This window comes from Camelus dromedarius, chromosome 20 (assembly GCF_036321535.1).
Source record: "Camelus dromedarius isolate mCamDro1 chromosome 20, mCamDro1.pat, whole genome shotgun sequence".
Lineage (NCBI taxonomy): Eukaryota > Metazoa > Chordata > Mammalia > Artiodactyla > Camelidae > Camelus > Camelus dromedarius.
Window position 1 is genome coordinate 13,565,639 of NC_087455.1, and position 15,621 is coordinate 13,581,259.

The following is a 15,621-nucleotide window of genomic DNA, read 5'->3' on the forward strand; positions in this document are numbered from 1 at the left end:
GGCACTGTGCCAAACCCTGACCGCCTCAGCACCCCCAATCTGTAAAATAGGGATGATGACAGCACCTGCAGCATGGAACTGCTGTGCAGAGTAACTGAGTTGGTACATTTCACATGACTGATATGTTCTGTGTACATTTCACATGACTAATACGTTCCGTGTCTGTGTCGTTAGCACAGTGCTTAACACAGAATAAGCTTTAGATAAACGTTTGTTATTATTACTCACAAGCCCACTTTCCTTTTGTTTTGTTTTTTTTTCTTTGCATTATGTGCTCCAGGCAGGAAAACCATGTAGCCTTACTACCTCTAAAGAGAAACATAATGACTAAATCAATGACCCCCACAATTCAGGCCTTTGCTTATTGTTTAAGCCGGTGGTCTCCAACCATCCCATCAGTAAACATTTTTTAAGCATAAACCCAATATATGTGTATTTATTTATGATGTACTGCCAGGCAGTACTATCATTAACTAATATTTCAAAGCATAACATTTATGAGGAGAGTCATCGTTAGTAATAATGGGCGTAAATCCATATTGCAAACAGTTGTGACCATTATGAACTTCTTGGCCAATTTTTGGTCAGATCTTGTTAGCTTATCATTTAGTCTAAAGCAGCCAGTGAAGAGTGTCTCCTAAGAGCCATGTTAGTCCTGAATTTTCTTGTTCCTTTGTGTCTGCAATCATAGTATCTTCACTCTGCTGTTTCTTCACAAGAACCTAAGAAACTTCTTTTAATAAAGCATTTGTCCATTTTGTGAGACTTTGTTTTACTTAAAACCAGTTACACTGTAATCCATAAATCCATTTAGCCAGGCATACAGAAGTTACAATATGTCACAACACACTGAAAACAAATGATCGACTTTGGGTGCTGCTGGCCTCCACTCCCCATTGGGGCCAAGGTGCCTTGGGTACTGACTGACGTCTGATGGATGGATGGAAAGGACCACTGTCAATCCAGACATTAAATGTTTGCAAAGCTTTTGTGCTGATTGTTTTGTTTGTCCCCAAAGATCCATCCTCCTCGTCTCTGCCCTGCTCTGTGCCCTGAGGGCTGACCACAAAGGGCTGCATCTCCCAGCTCTCTTGTCAGTTGGCATCTGGTTGGGTTTTCCCAGTGGGAGGTGCTGGCAGAAACCAGAGCCAGAAAGAGTTCAGGGTCTTTCTTGCGTGCTCACTCCTGGCTGGCCCCTGGCCTCTGGCAAAAGCCACGTCCCTCCTCCACATAAACCCTCCTTATGGCTCCAGCCATCACAAGGCTCCTCTCCAAACCAGGAAAAAGTCATTCTCATTGTTGCTCACCTCTGAGGGCCTCGGCAGCTTTTGTGTTCCCTTAACCCTGCCCACACCTGTCCAAGTAGTCCCTGCCAAGGAACGAACAAGATTATTTCCTGCCAGAAGCCTCATTGATAATTATTTTACTTCCTACTCTTTAGCAGAGAAATCAATGGAAGTTTTCATTTTTTTCCTTCTAGCACCTCACTTTGGAGCTATTCTGATGATCAAGCCAAATCACTTTCCTGATCAGTGTGAATGGAAGCCTTAAGATTCCCATCACCTCTGCTCAAGTCAACACCCCGGTGGAAAAGAGATGGGTGCCAGAATGAACTCTGGGTAGCCAGTCAGCAGACCTGGCTTCCACACAGGGCTCTGTCACCACCGGGATGAACCCGAGGGAAGCCACTTACTCTCTGACTCAGTTTCCTCATCTGTAACAGGAAGGCAGGTTGGATTAGCTAGCCTCTAGGTCCCTTTTAGCTCAAATAGCCTTTTGTGATTTTAGGAAATCATACATTAGTTCAGATGAAACCATGTTATTTTTGTATTTTTGTTTTATTTCTTGTTTTTCTACTTCAACACTCTCCCCACCAGCTCCCCACACCCACGACAAGCATGTACACACCCTCCACCAGTTAGAAGTTTCCTTGGGTGAAAATCCTTTAAGTTCTATGAACTCCTAGGTAATAAGAAATAAGGAAGCCCAGAGGCAACATCAATAATACATTGAATCCAACTCTTTGCCAAACGTATTCAAGAACATTATTCTTTTTAACTGTCATTGCAACCCTGTAAGGTAGACACCAGTATTACCCTCACTTCACAAATGTGGAAACTGGCGAGGCTCAGAGAACTCAGGGTGCTCGGCTGTAGCCGGCTCACGGGAGCTGAGCTGAATGGGTTCATCTCTTCCCAACCTGACATTCAGTGACATTTTGGTAACTTAAAATCAGCCATAGTGGGAATATTTACACCCAGAAATCAGCAAAAGCAACAAATCAGAGCTTTTTTAGTTTTTTTCTGAGAGCTGATTTTTAAACATTTACTATCACACACTCTGGTCACACAGTTACCAAACCACAGAGGTAGGTTTTAAGCTCAAATCTGACTGGCCCTAACCCTGGTGTCCTTTTACGGCTCTGCACTGTCTTTCCCACACAGCACCTCATACAATACCTCGTGAAGAGTCCTTATGAAATACGTATTTCCTACACCAGATGCCCCAGAGCCTCTGGGACCACCCTTCATTAGCCTTGCCACCCAAACGGTCTTTCTTTTAGAGGAAGACTTGCCAACAAGCCGCTGAAAGAATTCTTGGCTTGTGCGCACAGCCCTGCCACTGGGAGGCGGGAACAGATTATACACAGCACTGCCCTGTGTCCATTCCCCTCCGTATATGAACACAACCTCCTCCCTTCTCCCAGTTAGTCTGCCCCTCTTTCTAGGCTGGGCATTTCATCACTCTGGAGTGCTTCAGCACGAGTGTGATTTTAACCTGAAACAAAACAAAGGACAGAGGGGAGAAACCTTGAATTCAGGCAACCCTAAAACCATGAACTTCATAGATTCAAAGACATTAAACCTGACAGAGACCTCAAGAGGTGATCTGGCCCCACTTCTACCACATTCCTAATAGACCTCATTCCCTCCCCCATCTACAGATGAGACAACTAAGGATTAGAAATGGTAATGATCTGCCAAAACACTTCATAGAGGATCCTACTCTGTAATTTGCTAATTACTGTAATAGGATGTTGAGTGGGTTTTTCTTATCCCAGAACTTTGGTGTTTTTTTTTTTTCCCATTATGTCATTATGTGTTCATTTTAACTAGTTCAACTATCACAGGTCATCTCACTTCCTAGTTCTGGAAAAGTTCTTTTTCAATGCCTTCTAACATGGGCCACATTCCTTAACTCAAAGAGTAGTTGCCTAACCTATAATGAAAAAGAATATGGAAAGGAATATATATATGTGTGTGTATATATATAACACACATATATATAACTGAAACACTATGCTCTCCACCACAAAGTACATATCATTATAAACCAGCTATACCTCAATTCAAAATTTTTTTATTAAAAAATAATTTTAAAAATAATAAAAAGAATTTTAAAAGAGTAGTTGCCTAGGCATATAACTGAGAAAAAACCTCCAGTCACTTTAATTTCTCAGGATATACAGTTCACAGAGTCATGGCTACAGGTGTGAAGGGACACACATTAAAGATATACATTAAACTTTGTGGTCTGTTTCATAGAATTGCTTGTGAAATAAAGTGTGTGTCTCCTATATTATCCCTGGAAGATTTTTTTTTTTTTAAGTTTGGAAATGCCTCTAGTTTTGTTCTGGGGTTTTTTTCCCACCTTTTTTGAGTCACAATTAATATAACATAGTGTAAGGTTAAGGTATACAATGTGATGATTTGGTACACATGTATATTGCTAAATGATACCACACTTAGGGTAGTTAACACCTTTGTCACCTCACATAATTACCATTTTTTGGTGTATGTAGTGAAAACATTTAGAATCTACTATTAGATAATACCTTGTTAACTACGGTCACCATGCTGTACATTAGATTCCCAGAGCTTATTCTTTCTTGTAACTAGAAGTTTGTACCATTTGACCAACAGCTCGCCATTTCCTCCACCTCCTAGCCCCTGCCTGTTTCCACAAGTTCAGCATTTTTAGATTCCACATATAAGGAGATCATATAGCATTTGTCTTTCTCTGTCTACTTATTTTACTTAGCATAATGCCCTCAAAGTCCATCCATGTTGTCACCAATGGGAAGATTTCCTTCTTTTTCACGGCTGAATAATACTCCATCACACACACACACACACACACACACACACACACACACACACACACACACATCACATCACATCACATCTTCTTTATCCATTCATCTGTCAACGAACACTTAGTTTCCTTCCATGTCTTGGCTATTGTGAACAACGCTGCAGTGAAGTCCCAGAACTTAGGCTAAAGCTCAGTGCAGAGGACAAATGGCACTAAGTATCCAAACATTCTAAATTCAACAGTTAGAGCCAGCCACCTCCTTAAAGGGCTTATGGAGAAGCCAGAATCAACTCCATTCCCTCCGTCCTCTGAAACGGTGAAATAGGATGAGTGAAGAGAGGGCAGGACAGTGTTCATGAAAAGAGCCTATTCCCTCCCCTAAGTCACAGCAGGGTGTCCAGGAGAATTATTCTGAAAGCCCAGGAGTTCCAGTGATTTGGAAGACGGGCATTTCATTCCCCTATGGATGGCTGTCAACTGTTAACTGGGGCAGAGGAAGAGAGACTTGGAGAGGACACTGGCCTGCAAGACGGAGAGGTAGCAAGGTACCCCGCACTGTCCCCAGTGGCATACAAGGGTGTGCAAGTTTTCCTTGGGTGGAGTGGACACCAAGAAAGTAGCTGGGCTTTAGCCACCTCTGCATCTCATTAAGAGGGTGTCCCCTAGGTCAGTGGCCCCAGCAGCCACTGAAGGCATGGGGACTGACATGGGGTCAGAGGAAGAGGTTGTATTGGGGCCAGCCCTCCACAGAGAAGGCTGTAGGGAAGACTCCCAAAGGGGCCTCCAAAGGACTGGCTCACACAAAGGAGAACCAGCTTTGGGCACCTGCCCCAGAGAGAACCGGCCGCAAATTAGCTGGAGATGCAGCAACAACCAAGTAAGATCAAACCTCTGCGCACCCCTCATCCCCACCCTCCTACCCCTCACCCTCCATCTAAGCTCCAGGAGGAGAAACGGCCATGGGGAAACCAGCGGCCACAGCTGCGGGGAGGAGAGGAGAGCGGAGGAAGGAAGCGGAGAGAGATGTTATACAATGAACCGGGCTGAGGCTCAGATACTGTAATGAGACTGCTAAGAACCAGCAGGAACTGAAAAGCTGCAGAATTTGGCCTGAAGGTCATAGGAAGCTGTTCCCTCGAAGCCTCAGTATAAGTCCCATATGGTTGGGAGCCAATACTGAAAAAAAATTTTTTTTTCATATTGATTCCCCGAGCTGCTACTTCCCATTAATCTAGTTCCAATTTATTCAACATTATTTACCTACTATGTGCCTGGTACTACTGAGTCAAAAAAGACAGCTAGAATCATCATATTTGAGGAGCCCACCTATTTATGGGGAAGAGCCACATAAATAAACCAACAATTTAAATATTCTACAACCAGGTATACGTGAGGTTCCGCAGAGACACAATAATATTTATCTCGAATAGACTCTTCTGTGTTTCAATTTCCTCATCTGCAAAGCAATAATAATAGCACCTAGTTCACAGAACAGTTGGTTGGATTAAATAAGCTATCTTATGTAGAAAAGTGCTTGGCACAGAGTAAATTGGATACGTTTCAGTGTTCATTATTGTATATTATCATTTTTATGCTGAATAGCTAGGTACTGTTTTAAGCATGCTAAATGGTTGATTACCTCAATGATCCTATGAAATAGGTACTATTCATTATTCCCATTTTACAGACGGTAGAACTGAGGCACAGGAAGGATAAGCAGCTTGCCCAGGGACACCCAGTTGAACTGGGATTCAAAAGTAGGCTGTCTAAATCCAGAGCCTGCACTCACTGAGGAGTATAGGGGGTTAAGAGTGGCCAATTTTGCCGGGCACTTCCGGGAATGCAGAGGCGAAAGCACTTTTTCCAAAACAGCAACCGATAAAATGTAGTCCTAAAATAACTTGCAACCAAAAAGTCTGGCTCTGGACTTTTTAAAAACATTCGCATGAATTCTTCAATCCAATTTTAAATTCAAAAATTCATCATGGGGTCCTGGACAAGGAGACATGAGTTTGCTGGTTGATGTGACTGGGGCAAACTGATCCTTGAACCCTGCCTCTGGCTCTTCCTGCAGAAGGCTGTGTCCTGCCCCTCAGCCAGGTGCCCAGTGTGATTTGGGTGCCATGCCCTCCAAAGGGGAATGTAAGTCCTTCAAGTGTAGCCTGGACAAGCTACGCTTGCTCTCAGTGTTTATGTAACCATCCCAGCTCCAAAACAAGAGCTCCTGGTACTCTGTAATCACAGGCTTGCAGGCCTGTCACGGGGGAGAGAAATCATGGGTAACAGCTCCATCTGCCTGTGGAATCCAAGTTCTTTCTGGAAGCCCAAGAAAGCTCCAGGAAAAAGAATCAACAGGCCAAATCCCCTAGCACCACCATTCAAAACATCCTTTTTTATTAAATAAACCAAATTTGGCTGCCCCCAAACTGAGCATGACTGTGGCCTTGTAAATGATATCATCTCATCTGGGTAGCATTTTGTTAAATTGAGAGGCTCCTATAAAGTTCCCAGCCACATAGCCTCCGCCCCCTGCCCCCTGCAAACCTGTTCTTTAATCAGAAACAGCAAGAGAAGAGTTCAACCTGAGAAATATAAAAGACATGTTCATTAATCCATACTGTACATTAGGACTCCAGATATCAAAATCTTCCTTCTTTTTTACACACTAAATTGTGAGCTCAAGTCCAGTATTCCCATGGAGGGCTGGTGGTCCCAGCTTTCAATTCTATTGCATTCCATCAATCCTAAGATTAACATTGTTTCATTTTTTGTATATTTGAATTCAGGCTACATCTTACAGTCCATGGTGTCTTAGACTCAATGAAACACAGACTCACAACTGAAACATGTAGCCCATCAATTTTACTTTTACATCTCTCCCTGGTCAGCCCCTCCTCTCCTTCTCCACTGCCTCTCCCTGACTAGAGTCCTCAGCATCGCTTGCCTGGTAATTTACAAGAGGTGCTTAACCTGTCTCCCCATCTCCAGCCTGAACCCCTCCAACACTTCCACTCTGCTGCCCAAGAGGTCTTTCTAGAACACACTATCTAATCATATCACTTCACTGTTTATAATCATTCAATAGATAATTGTCAAATCTGGGTAACAGATAAATGAAGATTCTTTTTGCTATTTTTTTTTCTAATTTGGAGTGTTTTAGTCTCAGACTGCCACAACAAAATAACACAGATGGGGCCGAAAATAACATAATTTTCTTTTTTAACAGTTCCAGTGGATGGAAAGTCTAAGATCAAGGTCTGGCAGGGTCCAGTTTCTGGTGAAGGCTCTCTTCCAGACTTGCAAACACCTATCTTCTCTCTGTGGCCACACATGATGGATACCTGTCCTCATTTAATCTTAATTTACTCCTAAAGACCCCATCTCCAAAAACAGTCACATTAAGGGGGTTAGGGCTTCAACATGTGAATTTCACGGAGACACAATTCAGTCCACAGCAGTAGGTTTGAAAACTTACATAATAAGATTTGCGAGGATCAGTGAGGATACCCTAGACTATTAACAATGGCGGCCTCAGGGTGGAGAGGGCTGCAATTTGGATGGAACCAGAAGAGAGCAGTGAAAGGGGGTTTTCACTCTTTAACCATAAAGTTATTCTGGGTTGTTCAAAAGTTTGGCAAGAGTTACTTTTGTCATTTTTATAATAATTTTTCAAATTACTTCGAGGTTTCCCATTAACACTAATCTAACATTTAAGCTCAGTGTCATGGCAGCAAGGTTGGTGATTAAGTGAAGTCCCTGCATCCGCAAAGCCTCACCAAGAGCTATACACACCTTTCTCTCTAGCTCCTCCAAACCACGTGCAGTTCCCTGAACTAACCAGCTCATTTGTGCTCCTGTGGCACGTGCTGTTCCCACTGTCTGGAATGCCCTTCCCTGTTCTGTAAACTCCTACTGTCCCTACAAAGCTCAGCTCAAATGTTTCATCATCTGTAAAGACTTCTTCGAGCATCACCCTCCCGGCAATTCCTGAGGCACTATGTCCATGGTCTCATCGTAGCCCTGACCTCGCCATATTATAATTACTTATTTGCAGAGCTGCCCCTCCCAATAAACTAAATCTTTGAAAATCTGTATTATAATTCGTTCATTTTTGTACCTCCAGTGCCTAGGTCAAGGGCTGCCACATCACAGTAGTTCATTACATACACACACTGTAACTACTACTAAAGAAATGCATTTTCTGTTCATACCCAACTGTGTTAGGTGAATTTAATTCCAATCACAATCTAGCTGACCGGAAGTAAAACTGGGTAGCTTTTGGAGAAGGTAGCTTTAAGACTAATAAAAAGTCTGCTTTTACATAGTATATAACTTGTGAATCTACAGTCAGTTTGCCCTAAAAAAAAAAAAAAAAAAGTCTAGATCTAAGGTACCTGTGGTTCATTATAATCTCCAGGGGAACATTTTTTAAAAGAAAACAAATTTGCAGTCCTCACCCTGGCTTATTAAATGAGAATCCCCAAGGATAAAATCCCCAAATCTGTAAAATCTTAAAACATCCCTGGGAATGCGGATGTAGCTAGTCCAAGCATAGGTGTTTTGGGACCTCTATTTGGGGGGAAAATAGGAAAAACAAAAAGTTTGAGTAAATTCATTTATGATACTGCGATGTCAACCTACTTTTTGTTCTTATAGTAATTGATGGACTCACTTTAATTCACATCATTTGCTTTGGAAACATGCTGCACTGAGGAGTGAATTAAGTATTAGGAACAGGTGCATTGACATCATTTATCTGCACTAGCAAAATACAAGGCATAAACCAAAGAAGTTTGAAGGCTATGCTAGAGGGAATTCACAAAAGAGACAGCAGAGGCAGGCAAGGGGCACCACTCCAAACGTCCTACTTTACTATAAACTCCAGGTTAGGAGCAAACCATTCAGCCTGCCAACCTGCACTGGGCTGGATATTTTCTACTTGCTGATCTAGATCCACTCTCCACTCTTCTCCATCCTCTTTGTCACCCGAAAGGGTGACCCATGTGAACTGCATCTGTGGATCCCTTGCCTGTGGCTTCCAGTTAGAACCAGCCAATGGAAGGAAGACAAAGAGATCTGGAGGGCGACGCAGGGTGGAGGCAGATTATTTATTCGTACCTACATCTCCCTGCTATAATTAATGCCCACAAACCAAGAGGCTTAAAGCAACACAGATTTACTATTTTATAGGTCTGTAGGTCAGAAGTCTAGAATGGGAGGAATCAAGGGAGAATCCACTCCTTTGCCTTTTTCAGTTTCTAGATGCTGCCTACTTTCCTTGGCTCTTGGCCCCACATCACTCTGACCTCTGCTTCCACCATCACATCTTCTTTTCTGTCTCTGACCATCCAGCCCCCTCTTTTAAGGACTGCTTGGTCCCAGCCACCACCATTTTTTGTACAGGTAACCCCAACAGCACTCTCACCCTGTCCAGTTCATTCTCCATACAGCAGCAGATCAGATCATGTCACTCATCTATTTAGGACACTTTGGTGGGTTTCCATTTCACTTAGAATAAAACCCAATTTCTTACCTAGGGCTGGTAAGACCCTCTATGGTCTGCACCACCTATCTCTCCAGTCTCAACTCATCCCAGTCTCCTTGTTATTCTCCAGTCACACCTCATCCTCTTTCAGGCCCTTGAACTTGTCAAGTTCTTTCCCCACCTCGAAGTCTCTGTATTGATCTCTCTTCCTAGGTTCTTTCTTTTTTTACTTTTTTAAAATTAAAAAAAAATTTTTTTATTTGAAGTAGTCAGTTACAATGTGTCAATTTCTGGTGTACAGCACAATGTCCCAGTCATGCATAGACATACATATATTCTTTCTCATTAAAGGTTATTACAAGATATTGAACATAGCTCCCTGTGCTATACTAGGCTCTTTCTTAACATTAGGGCTTAAACTCCACCTACTCAAGAAAGCCTTCCTTTAACTTCCTCATGCAAAGCAGGATCTGACCTTCCCTCATCCCAGCTCCATTACTCTATATTTCAAACCTTCGATTACTTCCTTGGTGGCACCTATTACAATTTATAATGATTTTATTTGCTTGAATTTTTTTAATGTATTCTCTACTAGATTGTAAATCCATGAGCACAAGGATTATGTCTTACATAATACTGTATACCTACTGCCTCTGAGTCCAACCAAGCAGACCCTTAATGTAATATTTGTTGTGTGTGCTACATGGCCATTTCATAGACTCTAAGGAGAAATGGTTAATAAAGCCAAAATTGCAGACTTAGTTGCTATCTAGGCCAGTTTCCTTTACTTGTTTGCAAACTCTCTAAAGGGACCAGCTGTTGCCATCACTGTATCTCCAGCCCCATTTAATGCTGCAGGGAATGAACACATTAAATACAAATCCTCACCAGTACCATTCAATTCAATTCGGTAGCTACCTAGGAGCTGTGTATCTCACAAGGAGTGGGGTGGGGTGAGTATCATCCTCTACTTAGTAACAGAGAACAGCATTATTTCACTTATGAACATGTAAATAATAGCAGGAGTTAACTGCGATGCTTATTACTGTTGCCAGGGATTAGGTTCTTGTCTTGTCGCAGAAAGAACTCAGAGATGAGATGTAGAGGTTAAGAAAGTAAAGCGGGGATTTATTAAGGGATAGATAGTGCACTCTCACGGGGAGAGTGGGGAGGCTCAGGTGAGCGGCTGCCGTGAGCATCTTTGACAAGCTGATTACATAGAGTGTAAAAATTAATGGACAAAATATTCATTGGGGAGGGAAGGGTTTGGGGTCGTATTTCCTGATTTTCATCCCAACTCCACCTTCCCAAAGGGAGGAGGAATGCTTGTCCTTGTTTAGTCTGGATGGGAAGTTGTCATAGTGTCAGAGCATGATGGGTACTTCTAATCTGCAAGGCTAATTTTACTGAAATGAGGGCATAATGGGCAAAAGGTTACATTTGGACACTGGAGATTCCTGCCTTTTCCCACCTTTCTTTGTCAGCCTCCAGGGCACTTGTCACCCCAAAATGTGTGCTTTCTTATCAGCCCAGAGGTTCCTGCTTTTCTTAGTCTGCCCAGGGACCCCAGGAGTTTACATGATGTATGGTTTCCTGCATTTGGCCCGTTTGCCTCCTTTTTTGCCAATTCCTGCATTTGGCTCGTTTCCCCCTTTCTCTGCTCATATCTAGCTATCTGCCTGCTCTAAAACTATGGGCCAGAAGCCATGATAAATTTGGTATATACATCATCTTACCTAATCTTCACAACAGCCCTACAACAGTACAGCATATCAAGTAAGAACATAGGGTCTAGAATCACATTGATTTGGAGTCAAATGCCGGTTCTGCTACCCTTGCAAAGTTCCTTAACATCTCTGTGCTTCCATTTCTTCATGGGTAAAATGAGGGTAACACAACTTAGGAGGGTGGTTGAGCGGATTAAATGAGATCATGTATGTGATGTGCTTAGCTCAGTGCCAGGCACACAGAAAGTATTCCATAAATGCCAGCTGTTTCTTCTTTACTTGTTCTTCTGGGCAGGGTGTGTCACTGTATGTCCTACAGCATCAAACGATGTTTCCAGCACAGAGGGAGAATGAGTTAGTCAGGCTGAGTTCCTGTCCTCTAGAAGTACACCGTCAGAGCCAGCTGCGAGCACATGCTCAGAATTCAGAAGAAGAAAGCAAACATGTTCCTCCAAATGGCTGCGTTCGTTTTATGGGCTGAGCTCAGTAAACTCATGTTCTCATTTCCTTTTCCACCAAAATAGCTATCTCTGCTCCCTGAAGAGGCCCTGGATTATTATAGTTCCTTAAATGCCCTAAAATTCTCAGGAGAGAAGGAATGTTTTTTTTTCTTTTTTTTTAAAGCAGGCACAGCTTGGAGCTAGAAGACAAAAGGTTAAATTCTCCTAAGCTACAACAATGTAACTCATTTCCTGTTTTTCTCAACTGTCTAGACACAGATCTCATAAGCATTAGCCATGAATCCCACCATCAGGTTAAAAATAGAAGGTTTAAATATGAAATGCCCTGGTGGAGGAAAGATTGCAGGTTTCTACCTTCTTCCACAAAATGACTACTTTGAAACTGGATATTTTGTCTTTGTTGCTAGCTTTTCCGTAAGTTCTGCTGAGCTGTACTTCATTGGCCGGAGTACAGACACCTTTTTTCTAAAGAATATATTTGCCCCTCGATGAAGTAAATGTAATTTTACACCTAGGTTTTAAAAGCCATTTGAAGGCATGCCTTACAGCAGCCCCTCTTAATAAGGAATGTGATCATAACCTACTTTTAAAATTTCAGACCAATGTAAATGTTGGTCTGAAAATTTTAAATTTTGTTCAGACCAACATTTAGACCCAAATAAATTTATACAATATAAATTGCATATGAATTTGACATGTTTACTTTTTCTTCTTCTTTTACATCTTCTGCTCCCATAAAATTGTCTGAAAAATATTTTGTTTATAATGTATAATTTTTCAGGGAAATACTTATTTTTTTAAGCTGCTTTAATAATCCCTGGACAGTATTACACAAGTGTGAAGGATCTACCATGACAAGTTTCCCGAATTTTTTGGACCATAGAGCCCTTTTATCATGATAAGCCTATTACAACCTCCCAAACAGTATTCCATGGAAAACCAGTTTAGGAAACATGAATTGGATATTCTGATTTCAGAATTATATGAGGTCACGTCTCTTCTCTAAAACCTCAGCTATCTGAATCATAACATAAAATCGAACATAAACAAGTACTTTGACTCTGCAATATTGTAATGGACCTGTTCTCTTTATCTGGGGGAGACAAATAGAAGCCTGCCTTGCACATACATTTCCTTTAAAATGAATGTATTCACTATGGCTTTTAATATTTATACAGACTCATATTAAAATAAACATAGATGAGTGTATTAGTACACATACACATACTTTTTAGTTCTTTCCATGGAGAGGACACCCCAGTAGCAATGAGCACACCTACCACCAAGATCATGGTTTCTAAATACATTCTCCAATAAATGGAATTAGCGCTTTTTAGGGGAAAAAAAGTTTGATTCCAGGCTTCGGGGCAAGGAAAATGCAAGATACTCCTAAAAAAAGAAGGAAGTACCATAAGGTAAGAAGGCACTAAAAAATGATGAAGCATGTTGAGAGGATACAGAAGCCAACCTGATTAAGCTCCCAGTGGCCAAAGCTGGAACAACTTGAACAACAAAATAAATAATGACAGCATTAGATTATAACCCACAAAATAAAATAAATATGTATAAGCTCATTATAATATAAATAAATGGGAGAGAAGGAACAACTCTTCTTTATAGAATTCTAATTAATAAATGTAGGCATGAAGGAAATAGAAAGTCCTCAATAAGCAAACATCACATTAATCATTGTTGCTGGCAAGAATCATCCACAGATGCTAAAAACAGTATGCAAAAGTACAAGAAACTGAATATTTTCATAGTCTCAAAGTATCTCCCCAAGATATTTGTTAGCTACAAAAGGAAAAACAGTAATTACGATGGAGAAACCTGAAAGACACCATTTTAACCAAGAAGTCAAGGTTAGCAACACCAGTTACAAAGTATGTTGACATTGTGTACCTCCTGATATGGTATATGGAGAAAGATACAACACTGCTTCTCAGGTATCCTTGTCGAAATTGCATTACCTCAATTTCATCAAAGAAAACACAGACAAACCCAAATTCAAAGGACATTCCACAAAGTAACTGATGAGTTCTCTTCAAAAGTGTCAGGATCATAAAACAAAATTATAAAACTAAGTTAGAGAAGACTAAGTTAGTCTCCTTCTCATAACAAGTTCACTAGATTGCACTAGGATATTGGAAAGTTAATACGAAAACAAACAATTTCACATTAAGATCTGTAGTTTATTTAATAGTATTGTGCCAGTGTTCACTTCCTGTTTTTGATCATCATACTGTGGTTAAGATGTTAACGTTAGGGGAAGCTAGTAAAACATATATGGGAATTCTCTGTAGTATTTTTGTAACTTTAAGTCTAAAATTATTTCAAAATTTTTTAAAAGCTAAAGAGTGTTAATTGACCAAGCATTTATAATTCGGTGCCTGTGTACACCAATGACATTAATAATATTAATAGTAATAATAACATGATAAATTTTGTAAAAAGACATTCACTTCCTGACCACCTTTAATGTTACCAGGAGCTGTAGTAGGAGTTTATGTGTACTTTCCTTTGTGTGTGTGTGTGTGTGTGTGTGTGTGTGTGTGTATTTTCTTTCCTTTCATCTTCACAACCTAAGATCATGAGGTTAAGTAACATGACCAAGGTAATACTGCCGGTAAGGAGTAAGAGCTATGACATCTACTTTTGCTGTAACTTAGCAGTGAGGATGAAAGTAAATTACTTACTGCTTGAAAGAGGCTAAACAGTCAACTAAAATTATGGGCAATGCTGTGTATCTGTGCTGACAGTACTTCTGTTTCTTGTTCACATGTCTAAGACTTGAAGACATGTCACTAATGCAGAAATTCAAGAATATAAATTAATTAATACCCTAGATGAGTAATGTCCCCTTTACACTGAAAATTTATCTATAAAAATTCCTCAGGATCGCATGCATGCCTTGGAAGATTTTACCAAGCATTTTCGCACACATTGATTTATTGAGTACTCACAACCACCAAATAAGATAGGCTGCATTTTCGCCATTTTACAGACAAAAAGAAAACTAAATCTGAAAGAGACTGAGAGATTTTTCCCTACGTATCTTCCCATCCCTCCACCCAACAGCTAACAATCCCAGTCATTTTTGTCCATTGAAATTAAGATCAACTAACCTCCAAGGTGTCCTTGAAGGAGAATAGAAGTAATGAAAGCACAGGGGTGGTAGCTGGCAAGGGGGCAGACAAATGGAAAGAAGGAAGATGTTCTGGCTAATTAATGGTTAAGAATATGCTTCTATACTCAGCTCGACCACTTTCTAGCTGTGATCCAGGCAAACTACTCTTTCTGCCTCTTTCTTCTTAACTGAAAAAAGAGATTTTAGTAAGTGGAGCAGGTTGACTAATCTTCCCCCCCAAATTCATGTCCACCCACAACTTCAGAGTGTCACCTCTGTTGGAAAGAGGGTCTTTGCAGATGTAAACAAGTTATGATAAGGTCACATACTATATAAGGACGGGCCCTAAATCCGATGACTGGTGTCCTTAGAAGAAGAAAAGACATAGGGAGAAACAGAGAGGCCATGTGAAAATGGAGACAGAAATTGTAGACACCCAACTGTAAGCCAAGGAACACCAAGGCTCTCCACCAGAAGCTGGAGGAGGTAGGGAAGGATTCTCCCCTTTAGCCTTCAGAGGGAGTGTGGCCTGCTGATGCCTTAATGTCAGACTTCTAGACTCTGGAGCTATGAGAGAATAAATTTCTGTTGTTTTAAGCCACCTAGTTTGTGATCCTTTGTTTTGGCAGCCCTGGGAAACTAACGGCATAAGCAATGCAGGAGGCAATATATGGAAAGTGACCAGCAGAGGGCAATTAATCATCTTTTCGTCATCTCACTGCCCTG